Raw genomic sequence first — 13482 nt, 5'->3', positions numbered from 1 at the left:
ACAAGATTTACATGAGGAATGTAAGTTTTGATAATTTTTGGATTTAGGATGTAAAATCCTTAAGTTAGGGGTAAAATGGTCATTTGACCACATGTAGAGGGTAAAATGGTAATTTTACTCTAAGTTGTCTCTTTTCACATTTTTAATTGTTAGTAATTAATTTCTAACATTTAGAATACCCTCTTACAGTTACTCGTGTTTCGTGCTTTATTCTAGTAGAACGCGACGATCGAGGTAAGTTAGCTTTTAACTTACTATCAGTTTAATGTGTATGAGTGAAAAGTAAGGGAACTAAATTGTATGTATGCATGTTATCATATGTGCCATGCCAAGTAATTACATATTTATCTGTTACACAGAATTTATTTTGTCATGAATTATTCATCTGTTACACAAGATATTCTGTCACGTATTCCTATACATTGCAAGTATGTCATGTTAAGTTAAGTATGTCATCTGTTACATGTATTTCATGCCACGTAATATTCACTGTCACATGTTACACCATGTTAAGAAATGTTGTCTGTTATATGGTATGCCATGTTACGAAATATTGCATGTTACATGTATGCCATGTTATGAAATGTACTCTGTTACATTTATGTCTTGAAGTATGGCATGTCTGTCATCTTACGTTCATGTCACGTTATGCTACATCAGGACTTTTGTCTTTTATGTCATGTTCATGTTACATCACATTACGAAATGTCATGTATGCCAGTTAAGTCATTCATGTCAATCACGACCCTAAGCGCTAGGATAGGGTAATATCCTAGTGGAACTCCTTTGTTCACGCTGGAGTGTCTAAATAGGTGTGAAATTTCCAGGGTTGACGAAGTACAGTCAACAGGTTACGAATGGGGCCTAATTAGCTGGTCACCGGAGCGCGCCAGGCACTATCACCGATGGTGCCACACATTATGTTACGTATGTCCACAGCAAGTGTGGCACAAACAAATAAGTCATGGGGCTACAACAACTGTGGAGCATCAAGTATGGGGCCACAACAACTGTGGAGCATACACTACGTAAGACACAACAATTGTGACACGTAGAATACGTGGGGCCACAACAACTGTGGAGTACGTATTAACACATTCACAGCTGGTATAGACACCTGTGATGTGATGCGGTAATCGGCAGGGACACACGGCTCAAGGGGACCTGTGTAGCACACATATGGTCACTTTAATGATTAAGTCTATTGAATAAGATTTCAAGTTCATGTATTTCACGTTCAAGTCAAGTTTCAAGTTCACGTTATGTTAGGTTCAAGTTTACGTTCACGCAATCATGGTAATCCCAAGAGACAAGAATATGTTTCAAGTTCATGTTATGTTATGTTCACGTTTACGTTATGTTCCAAGTTCACATTTATGTTATGTCATGTTCAAGTTCATGTTCAAATTATGCATGTTCACGTTCATGTTATGTTTCAAGTCCATATTATATTTCAAGTTCACGTTCATACTATGTTTCAAGTCCATGTTATGTTTCAAGTCACGTTCATGCTAAGCTTCAGTTTCAGTTTAAGTTATGCCAGTTATGTTGTGTTGTATGTCAAGTTATGCTATGATTACTTATGATTTGATTATGCATTCATGTTTTTACTGCCATGCATGCATCATTAACTTGTGTGGAAGTTTTCTGTTAACTTGCTGAGATTTGTAATCAAATCTCACTGTGGTAGTCCCAACTACCATTCCCCCTGAATGATAGATTTTGTTATAGGATTTGAAGGAGAACCGGGAATCGACCAACTGGAACCGGTTGACTAAGCGACGGTGCGACGTAGATGGTAGTACAGTAATTACCTCAGATTACTACTTGTATTTGTGGAGTTCAATCTCCAGCACTCTTTTGATCACAACCTTATGGACTATTATTGTGATCTTCGTTGTTTAGTATGTCATTAAGTATGGAGTATGTTTTAAGTATTTGGGATATTTTAGTTTGGTGCATAGTATTGTTAAAGAAAAAAATTATCCGCTGCGAATATTGCATAATGCTAGATGCATGTTAGAAATATTGCATCTTATATGTCATGAACAGTGGCAGGTAACCTTGTGTTGCATGTCTCGACGCTTCAAATGTCCGTTCGATCCCAAGCGGAATCTGGGGGCGTCACATTAACCACAATATCAAGCAGCGCATATCATCCTTGTACGTATTTGGGAGTACCTTTGATTGTGGGCAGCGTGACTATCCGAGCGTTTGATCCTCTCTTGTTGAAAATCCAAATGAAATTGGCAGGATGGAAGAGTAAGTTGCTTTCTTTTGCAGGTAAAATTGTTCTAATGAAGCATGTTTTGAACAACATGCCTATATATATGCTTTCCGTCTTAAATTTACCAAAAGGTGTGTTGTCAAAAATTAAGAGAATTTTCTTGAATTTTTTATGGGGTTCGGCGTTGAAGAATAACAAATGAAAGTGGATATCTTGGCACAAAATTTGCATGCTAATGGATAAGGGTGGGTTGGATATTCGGGATTTGCACGAGGTGCAAAATTCTCTACTTATGAAACTTGGGTGGAATATTATCAAGGAAAAGTCGATGTGGTCCAATATTTTTGCTTCCAAATATATTGGTAATTCTCATATTTTTTCTGTGAGGCAATGTAAGGCTAGATCTCAATTTTTGAAGGGGATTTTGGATCTTGTGCCCAGGTGTTACAGGATTCTTGGTGGATTATGCAGGTAGGCCATGTTAATTTTTGACAAGATAACTGGTTAGGAGAAGGTCCTCTTATTTCTCATTTACCTGTTGTGGGGAGTCTTAACTTGCAGGTGGTGAAAGTGTTTTCGGATGTAGGGCCAATTGATCACGTCTTGTGGGAACTCGTTCCAGAGGAATATCTAGTCAAAGTTCATGATGCAAATATGTAACGCCTGTCCTTGTGGTAGGATTATTTGTTTTTTTATAAAATGATTTTAGAAAGGACGACAGGAATTACCGTTCGATTTAAAACTTTTTACTTCTTCTATACCTAGGGTGCAAGACTCTACGTTATAAAATAAAATGTGCTTTGAAAATAAAAGAGGTTTACAGCGGAAAACATTAATTTTACAATAAAATAAAAGTCCTCTCATCTAATTAAAACTCTCATGCCTAGACTTCCATGCTCTTCCCCATGGGTCGTGTCTGTCCTGACGCTTACTGCTCATTCAGTCCCTGTGGGAGGGAGGGGCATACATAAAAACTAAAATGAGTCGATAACTCGTAAGTATTACTTCATACCGTTAAAATATAATAACATAGGTTTTCAGTCATGCATTCATCATTCCATACATACATATTATACGTACATGCATGCGTGCGTTCGTTTGAAAACATCACTGGATAGGGTTTTCCTTTAAAGGCGCTTTCTCTTCGTAAAACGTTTCTCCCGTTAGTGCCTTCATTTCTTCAAGAGTTCGATGCATTCATGCATTCATACATTCTTCTTATCACTTTCATTGGCCGGTACACATTGTTATGCCTCGTGTGTTTGGGTTAGCGGTCTTCCTTTGGACCCTGACTCCGCCCGTGACCACGGGTTGGGAATCCCTTTTCAGTCCAGGGAAGCATTGGGTGCACTACCAATACTACTTACCTGGCATTGCAATCTGCCCATTTTATTGGTACCCTTTGCATTCATACATATGGCCATTACGTATTTTTATACATTAAACGTTCAGTTCTTTCATTTAGTCCAGTCCTTTCAGTCCTTTTTCAATTCATTTCAGCTCTATCCTTTCAATTCATTCATGGGAAAACATCATTTAAAAGCATGGGCTTAAACATTGTCTTTCATGGCATCCATAAAACATTGGTCCATAGGGGCATTAAAATATCAGTTCATAAGGACCTTTTAAAACACTTTCTTCGCTTCAGTTAAAGCATCAGTTTAAAGCTCTCATTTCTTTTCTTTGCTTAGAAAATACATACAACATATACTGCGTATAGTCATCCATTCACATGCGTACAATTAATACTTTTGGGTACGTAAAAAAGGGGCTGCCAAGGAGGGGCCATACAATATCTTTGAACACTTATACTTAGCATGTTTTTTGTAAAACATATTTCGTGTCGTTTCGTAAGGAAAAAGCGTTTCATTTTCATTTCTTGTATTTTAGAAAACTCTAGAAGAGTATGAACGTAGCACTTACCTGGACTCCATGCTACTTTCATATCATGCAGTCCATTCATGTGTGTGTCAGATTACAACCTACATGCATACACATAACCTTAGCGTCATTCTCTATCTAATACATAAGCAACTTAAACAATAAATAGTGCTACATTTCACTTGGAACACTCTCATTCTATCTCGTACTCTTACGTGCCTTTTACTATGTTAAAACCTTCGGGATCTATTCACAGTCACTACCTCTTCCAAACTCGACGTTCTACTTCGAATGCTCATCCCCTAAGGTGAACACATAATTCACCTTAGGATTAAGACACTAAGGCCTTCGTCTTACTCTTCTTACCAACCACATTCCGACGCATGATTCCGACCGATGGAATCATGCATCCCAATCCTAGATAATACACCCGTCATTAACTTCATGTACCTTAGCTCACACTAAATCCTCATTCCCATCCATACAGGCCACACGGTTCTAAGCCAACTCTGAGGCTTAAGCACCGTGTAACTACGTTTAGGACAGATTACCCATTACATGTGGTGAATCCGACCAGCACTTGTGTCTAACCAGATTACACACGTACCTTACCCCCTTATCACTTTAGATCAACATATAACATGTTGATCACCTGCTTGTGTAAACACGCACCATACTCCGATACCAACCTTCTCTTAACCCGGATAGCATAACTCTTCATGCTACCCGTCTCTTTTGACAGTTCATCCCATCACTTAACACGACAAGACTCCGTTCACAACCATGCCTTACGTCACATCATATAGCTCGAGATTACTCCCAAACTACACCATGACCATGTCGCGTCACCTGACATCCTGCTATGCCATTTCTATGCTAACTCCTCACCTATCATAAGCATGAACACTGGTAACCATGTCACTTCATGACATTCCCCAGTCATGCTTCTGCTGCGCACTTTTACACTTGTTCTTATACTTCGCCTATACTCCCAGCCATGAGTCAACTACATAGTGACACCCGTCACCTCAGACTACAGGCTACACCATAACTACTTCGGGATACTGTTCCACAGTTCCCGACACTACTCATCACGCTTTACGCTCATCGACCACACAATCATCCTTATCTCTGCGACATGCCACACAGTGCGTCATTGCACCTCTTGGAGTACACTCCACGTATACTCTTCCCATTCCACAATGCACCAGGAGGGTATATTTTACATATACTCTCCTTATCCCACACTACGCCACAATTTACACACTCTCTTCCCAATCCACGTGACGCCATGCCACCATTACAACACATGTTCCATAACCACACTACACAGCACAATCTACAACACATCACAGCACACTTCCCAACTACACCCAATACTTCACTACACAGAATACCCAACACTTCATTATACAGAATGCCCAACACTTCATTACAAAGCACATCACAATACAATGAACTCCACAATACTAACAGCACAGTCCACAACCTAATCAACTAATTAACATCTAACATAAATAACGAGGGATATAGGGTTATACCATCGACATGATCACCCGTGCGTTGTTCGCTGACCGTCACGGTTGATGATGTCGGAAGGGTCGTACGTGGCGGCTAACCCACGTACAGTAGCTGTCTTAGCCATTGGAGGTGGCTAGAGGTGCGGGTCTAAGCGTAGGAGGGTCGGGTCGTGGTCCTGGAGTGGTGGTCTCGTGGTGGTGCAGAGGTGGCACACATCGGAGACACGGCGGCTCGTGGAGGAGCTAAGGCCGTGGGTCTCGACATGGGAATCCGGAGGAAGGCTTGGCTGGTCATGACTGGCCATGGAGCAGCTGAGGGAGGTGCAATGGAACTTGTAGTGGCGCTGAGGTGGCACCAGAGTGATCTACAGAGGCGGATCTAAGCTGTGAAGTGGAGAGGAGCCATGGGAGAGTGAGAGAGAGTGAGGGAGCTAGGTGGCTCGGCTGGACTTGGGAGTGGCTAGGGGAGGTCACAGGTGGAAGGGGAAGCTCTTGGTGGTGGTGTTGTCGGTGGTGGAGGTCAGATTGGGCGGCGCACGGCTGCGCCAGACTAGGCTATGGAAGAATCAGTGAGAGGGGAAGAGGCGCACATCATACGTGTGAGGGAGAGGGAGGAGAGAGGGGGGAGGGAAAAGTGAGGGAGAAAGAGAGAGGGTCTGGCCATTTAATCTAGTCCCTTCGTCTTGAGATTTTCAAAACGATCTAATGGTGGCTTTAAAACACTGATTTGTAAATGCGTAAACATTAACTTAATTAAAAGCACTAAGAGGAATTAAGATAGAATACTATATAAACTAAACTTTAGTTTATAAAATAATATTCATTCATCATTAATAAAATTATGAAGTCTTATTTAATATCTTTAAAGAATAAAATCATTTAATTTAATTAGAGTTTTAAACATAATTTTAAATCACTTAATATTTTAAATAACTGTAATTATTTTAATAAATGATATTAAAATGATTTCCGACAATTATAATATTTTTGGAGCTCTTCAAAAATATTTTAATTGTCTTATTTAAAATCAAACTTAGTTCAATAACATTGAAAATACTCCATATAAATATTTCCAGTGCATTTAAAACACTAGTCGTACTTTAGAAATCACATAGTATCGTTGAAAACTTGCCAACCGGGTTCGGCACACATAACGAGGCTCACAATCACTAGAGGGAAGGGTAGGCTGTTGCATATTTTCCGTCTTCGGAACTTGTTTATGTCATAAAGTAGAAGCTTACGTCAGAAGGAAGGAGCGGGGTGTTACAGAATATTAAGCTGAAACCAGGGAGGGATGTATGTGTATGGCAGCCCATAGTTAATGAAAAATTCAGCACCAAGTTCGCTTGGCATATGGTGCAAAAACACGTGAGAGTTGTGCATGGAAAAAATGGTTGTGGAAAAATTGTGTTCCAAAGAAGATGTCTTTCTTTGTTTGGCAGGCTAAGAAGAAGGCTATTCTGGTAGATGGCATCATTCAGCAGCTAGACATAACGATTGTTTCTAAGTGTGAATGTTGTGAACAGTAAAAAATGGAGACATTGAATCACATTTTATGGGGGGGAGTTGGCGCTAAAAAAATATGGCAATTTTTTGTGACTTCCTGTAGAATGAGAGTTCCACAGATTCAAAACTGGGAGGGCATGATGAGCTTTTGGTGGCAGCGAGCTTCCATGTCTACACAAGTTGGCTGGCTTCAGGGGGCTCTCCCTATTGCTATCACCTGGGCTCTATGGAGAGCTCGATGTACGACTAGAATGGATGGTATGAACTTTCGTTGGGATGCTATTGTTCGATCTATTAAAACTTTAATTGCTGATATGTCAAGTAAGATAAAACATTTTCGGTGCCAGGGCCCATTGGATCGGGTGATTTTGGAGGAGCTAGGTTTGTTCAATTATTCTGGTGGTCACAAGGAAAGTTAAATTAATTGCATGGTGGCCACCGGAGCGAGGATGGGTAAAGTTGAATGTTGATGGAGGTTCTTGCGGCAACCCGGGTATTTTAGATGGGGGAGGTTTTGCTCACTATTACGGTCATGCTACTAATACCATTGCGGAGTGTAGAGCTCTCCTAGATGGGTTTCGGCTGTGCAGGCAACTGGGGTTGAGAGATGTTTTGGTAGAGTCAGACTCAATGGTCATAGTTGGATGGTTAGCGTTGGGAGTGTGTACGTATTGGTTTCTTTGGAATTTTTGGGAGGAAATTACAACTATGGTTGGGGAGCTTAATGTTTGGTTTCGGCACATTTTTAGAGAAGCGAACATGGCAGTAGATTTTCTAGCTAAGCAAGGGACGCGAGGGGCCATTTTAGATTTTGTTGATGATTCTTCCATGCACTGGTTTATTCGGGGTGTCATACGTCCATAACTTGGAATTCCTTTTCTTAGATATTGATATTGATTGGTTTTGAGGAAATGTTTTTGGTTTGTTGGGATTTTATGCCTGAGGCTTAGGAACTCAGGGTGTTCGTTATTTTTGGGTATTCCTCCGCCATATGTGAGGTTTTATAATAAAAAATAGGAAGGGTCATTATTGGACATGTGACTTCGGCTCTTCTAAAAAAAGAAAAAACTGATAGCATGAACTTAACTTGAACATAACATGACTTGAAATATGACATGAACGTGAATTACAAGAATAACTTGACATGACTGCTCTCGAAATATACAAACTGTATTCGAGACGGAACCTAACTAGAATATGAAAGGATAGAAACCCTGACATAACACGACATGACTTGAATGTGACTCAAAAGACATGACTTAATTGAGATAGAAACATTTCGTAACATGATATAACTTATAACAAACATGATTTTGTAACATGACATAACATATAACAGACAACATACTTAACATGACATACTTGCAACAGTGAATATTACATGACATGACATACATGTAATATATGACATATTTAACATGACATATTTGTAATGTGTAGTAATACGTGATAGAATAATTTACATAACGGATGAACAATTCATGACAGAATAAATTATGTGTAATAGATGAATATGTAATTACTTGTCATGGCACATATGATAACATATATACATGCCCTGTAGTTTCTTTACTCATCACACATACACATTAAACTAATAGTAAGTTAAAAGCTAATTTACCTTGGTCTTCGCATTTCTATGCAAACTAAAAAGCGATCACGAGGAACTAAAAGTTATGAGTGAATAACTAACAATTATAAATATAGAAAAATACTAACTTAGAGAAAAATTACTATTTTACCCTCTACATGTAGAAAAATGACCATTTTAACCCTAACTTAAGGATTTTGCATTTCAAGAACCCAGATTATAAGGAGGAACGCCACAAAGTAATTTACCTTTCAAAATTTCAATTAAGTACAAGCGGAGATAAACTCAAAGGTTTCCATTCATTGAGTTTGCATATAATTGGAATAATCATTTTGGTGTAAAGAAACCTTTAGGTGTGTTTCGTGAACTATGGGAGTATCATTTGTCATTCATTGAATTGTTACATAAATGTTTGCAGGAGTATTTGCCCTTATCAGAGATTGAATATAATAAAACTTTCGATACTACTATTTCTTATTCTCCGTTTGAAATTGTTTATAGTTTTAATCAACTTACTCCTTTAGCTTTAATACTTGCGCTTGTTGATGACAGGAGTAGCTTGGATGGACCTTTTCAAATTCTTGAGAAAATTAATGAAAATGCATATAAAGTGGATCTTTCAGGTATGTATCATGTTTATGCTATTTTCAATATTACTAACCTTTTTCCCTTTGATGCAAATGGAGATTCGAGGTTGAATCTTTTTTAGGAGAGGGAGAATGATGGGAACCAAGGTGGGCCTAGTCTTAAAGATATTTTGCAAGTTCCAGATGGGCCAATTACAAGATCAAGAGTGATTACGCCCAAAGAATAACGCGAGAGTTGTAGCACAGCCTTGGGGTGTCGATTCCACAGAGAGACAAATTAAAATAATAGTAGAAGGAACAAAGAAATTAAAGAAAAATATTAAATGGTTAATAGAGAACAAAAATTAATTTTAAATACAAATTAAAGTGAAGTAAAGTGACTAACGGAAAAAATACTCAAATTTGACAAACAGTAAAGCGTCAGGAATCCCTTGCACAAATCTGGTTTATTAATTATTCTTAATTTATCGAATAACTCAATTGGGAACTCAATTCCAAGAATTCCCAATCAGAAGGTATAGATTTATAAACCAAGATTAAATCAATGTAACCCTTTGAAAGATCATTCACCACTTTTAAAATATGTAAATTATTATCACTATTGAAAAAATCCAACGATGACAATATACTCAGGAAGCGATATTGTAGCAAAGAATTAAATCAATATAGAAAAATAATTGATTCAAATATAATCAAAGAGCCAATCCATTCAATAGAAAAAGCATGACTGAATCTATAAATGGAATAAATTCTATGAATATTCAGAAAAGAAAACATCAACAATCAATTGAGAATGATAAAACAAAAGAGTTTTAATAATTGAAAATCAAATACGTAAATTAAAAATACCATCTAATGTGCAAGTTCATCCCTAACCCTACTTGAGAATTTAGTTACCCATAAATATAACGGACAACAAAAATCTCCAGAAAAAAATAAACTAAACAGCGGCCATGGAAATTAATTTCATCTCTCCTTCTTCAGAACTGAGTCATCTCCCCTTTATTATCCCTCAATTTTGTGCTAATAAAATACTTATATAGGGTAGGAAAGAAATCCTAATGCCTTTCATATTCCCCGCAAAGAAAATCGTCTAAATTTTAGGACTCAACTCGGCAGCCATGTACACACTTCAGCAGTTCGAATTTGGAAATTTTTATTAGAAACAAATTTATAGCCTTTTAAGATAGCTTTTCAACACATCAAGAATTGCATCAATCCAATATTGGAATGGAAAGTTATGATCAGGCTATGTCTTCTAGTGAATTTCGGACTGATTTTTTCTCTTGATCCGAATTACTCTCAAACCCCATCATTATCCTTATTTGAAGAGTCCTACACTCGTTGAAAGTTCTTAGATTGTTCAAACTTCTTGCCCACTTGAAAGTCCTTTGAATTTGACTGGGTTTAGACTTGCTCTTTTATAGACTCTGAAATAAAATATAAAATTCTGCTCATGAATATTTCAAAGTAAATAGAAACTCAATTCATGAATACACATTAACTCCTATTATTTTTATTCACAGTTTAGCATTTTAGTCCAATAATATGGTATTTAGAGTACACTTTCGTACACTCATCACACCCCTCAACTTACTCATTGCTAGTCTCTAGCAATTTTCATGCCAAAACAATGAAAGAGACCAAAGAAAATCAAACACAAAGGCCACTAAGTCACACTATCCAGATTCACATATCAAAGTAATCTTAGGAATTCAATAACCCTATCACAAGCAATCCACCAATAGCAATCCATAGAGTAAGTGTGTGTTCCAAACTATATCCATCTAACCAGAAGCCCTGACAAATGCAACATCAAGAACATCTAAAGTAAAAGGTTCAACTCCATAACTCACGGGTATAAAAGTGTTTCATGTGTGGATTCTCTCTATGGAGTTGACAATGGTTGTACACACACTCTCATGGGGAATTAGACAATTATGTACAAGCAACAAACAAACATTGATCTTATAATAGGAACACTAACAAATGAGACTTCCACCACTCTTTTCAAAATCTTACTTAGGATTAGAACGGTCAACACAAAAGGTTGTAACGTGGCTTAGGTTTGGGGCTATATGAAAAGAAAGATAAAAATGGGCTTATTTTATTAGTTATAGGAATTAGTCTAGAATAATTGGGCTTGAGGATGCTTTGCCCACATATGTCTTATTTCTTATGAACTAGAGTTTTTGGAAAGGCCTTGTGTTTTGGCCAATGGCTTATTTGGAAACTTATTTTTTCGGAACTAGGGTTTAAAGAAGTACTGTAGCCGAGTTATTGTAGCCACAGCACTATTCATGTAGTGTTAGTTTTGGAAGAAAGAGCTTTATTTTAGTTAAAGTTTTAATTAGGTTTTGGTTTAAATTCTCTTTGTAGTCTCATGTTAAGAAGTTTATGAAATTTGATGAATTTATTCATTGTGAGTTGAGTTTATCTCCTCTTGTTCTTGAATGAACTTTTGAACTTATAAATGGTAAATCACAACCTTTATGGCGTTCTTCCTTGTAATCTGAGTTCTTAAGAAATGTTAGTAACATTGAAAATAGCATAAACATGATGCTTACCTGAAAGTTCCAGTTTATATGCATTTTCATTAATTTCCTCAAGAATTTGGAAAGGTCCATCCAAGCTACTATTGTTATCAACAAGCAAAAGTATCAAAGTTAAAGGAATAAGTGGATTAAAACCATAAACAATTTCAAACGGAGAATAAGAAATAGTAGAATGCAAGGTTTTATTATATACATACTATAATAAGGGCAAGTACTCCTGCAAACGTCCATGTAACAATTCAATGAATGGCAAATGATACTCCACTTTATATGCATTGTCATTAATTTTCTCAAGAATTTGGAAATGTTCATCTCATCGAGGATGCAACTTAGTCCTTCTATCATTAGCATGCAATTTTTTATCATATTTAGATATAAATATGATAAAAAATTGCATCCTCACCATGTGTGTATTTGATTACATGAGGACAAGTCTCAATACATAGTCTTCCCACATAGCATGCATTCTAGTCAACAAATTACCTTGTCCTTTCAAGTGTGTCAATGACTCATGTTCTTCAAAGAAAGGTAGAATAGGAACTGTCGCACCTGGCACAAAATCAATGTAGTGCTCTATCTCCCTAATAGGTGGCAATCTACTAAACACATTGCTAGTGTAATAGCCCGTTAGAAATTCATTGGTGGAATTTCTATTGACTTTAGGAATCTTTTGAAAAAGCCATAAGTTTTTACGAATCGACCAATCGCTTAGGTTTTAGTCTGTCGTCATAATCAATGCTATCACTCACTATGGTGCTAGAAATATGAGTTTAATTATTTGAGGTAGTTACAAGTGTCAGAATGTGTTATGGTCTACGCCATTAGACTCAGTGGATTATTTAGGATTTTATGGCGCAATAGCTTATTATCATAATTTCGGACGAAACGTTTGTTAAAAATTGTGAAATTATTTTTAGGGGTACTTCGGGGTTGAATTTCGTTAAACGATTTTCACTATAGGTTAACATGAATATTTAGAATTTTTTAGTACTAAGTTTATTATATATTTTTTTGGAGTGAATAATAACCTCGATAAGCGCACACATTGCAGTGTTTTCAAAATCACAGTGTGGAATGTCCAAATTAGGTTAGAGAAGTTTTATTTGGACACTTGGCAAGATCTTAGCCACACATAGTAAATGGTATTAGACACTTGGCACAAAGAAGAACCAATAGATAGATTTGTGAAGGAATCAAGGTGTGAGATCATGCCACCTAAGCAAAGCTGTGTTTCATCTGTTCAACCAAATTGTGCCAGACCAAAGAGGGTTTCAACCCTAGCAAAACCCTAAATGGTTGGAATCCAATTGAAATCCCAAAAGCTTGGTTGAAACCAAAATCCTAAATGGTTTTCCCAAACCCTAAAGTTGGCCTCCAAATCCTTTTTAATCCAATTTCTAGCATTGTGTTTAATCACTTGATTAAATCACTTTCACATGCTATTAGTTAATTAAATCCTTGTTATGATATCATTATCCAACCTTTTAAACCTTGGGAATTTGATTGAGCCAAGAAAAATTGATTTTGCGCTTGATAGCATCTCAAACCCTAACCAAACCCCATTTAAAACCCAAATTGAAGCCCACTTGGTGGGCCCCACCAAGGCCCACGAAAT

The sequence above is a fragment of the Juglans regia genome, chromosome 10 (genome assembly GCF_001411555.2).
Source record: "Juglans regia cultivar Chandler chromosome 10, Walnut 2.0, whole genome shotgun sequence".
NCBI lineage: Eukaryota > Viridiplantae > Streptophyta > Magnoliopsida > Fagales > Juglandaceae > Juglans > Juglans regia.
The sequence above is the reverse complement of the archived record's forward strand: the minus strand, read 5'-3'. Positions refer to the sequence as shown.